This window comes from Dendrobium catenatum, unplaced genomic scaffold (genome assembly GCF_001605985.2).
Source record: "Dendrobium catenatum unplaced genomic scaffold, ASM160598v2 fragScaff_scaffold_1117, whole genome shotgun sequence".
Classification (NCBI taxonomy): Eukaryota; Viridiplantae; Streptophyta; class Magnoliopsida; order Asparagales; family Orchidaceae; genus Dendrobium; species Dendrobium catenatum.
Window position 1 is genome coordinate 3,470,725 of NW_021319579.1, and position 430 is coordinate 3,471,154.

Here is a 430-nt window from a genome sequence, read left to right on the forward strand (position 1 = left end):
CCCCCCCGTCCAGCAGCCCTCCCGGTTGCCACCGAGTTCCCCGCCCTGTTAGAGCTCGTCTTGTTAGATCCCGCCTTAGACGGGGATCTAGCGTTCGCCAACAGCTTCTTAGCGTTGCCCTCTTCATTAGAACTGCTCAACCCCACCGCCGAGTGCCTTCTATCGCTACCAGAACTCCCACTTCCCCCCGATCCAGATCCCCCACCTAGCTGCCCAGCAATCGTCTTTCCTCCTTCCCTCTTCCCAGCCCTAGCGCCAACATCCTTTCCCCCTCCTCCGTCCGTACCACTGCCACTCCTTGATGGGTAACGTGGGGATGACCTTCGATCACCCCCAACCATCCTCTACACAGAGGCGCGAGTTCCTCGCCGTGGCTGGAAGGCGAGAGAGAGAGAGAGAGAGAGAGAGAGAGAGAGAGAGAGAGAGAGAG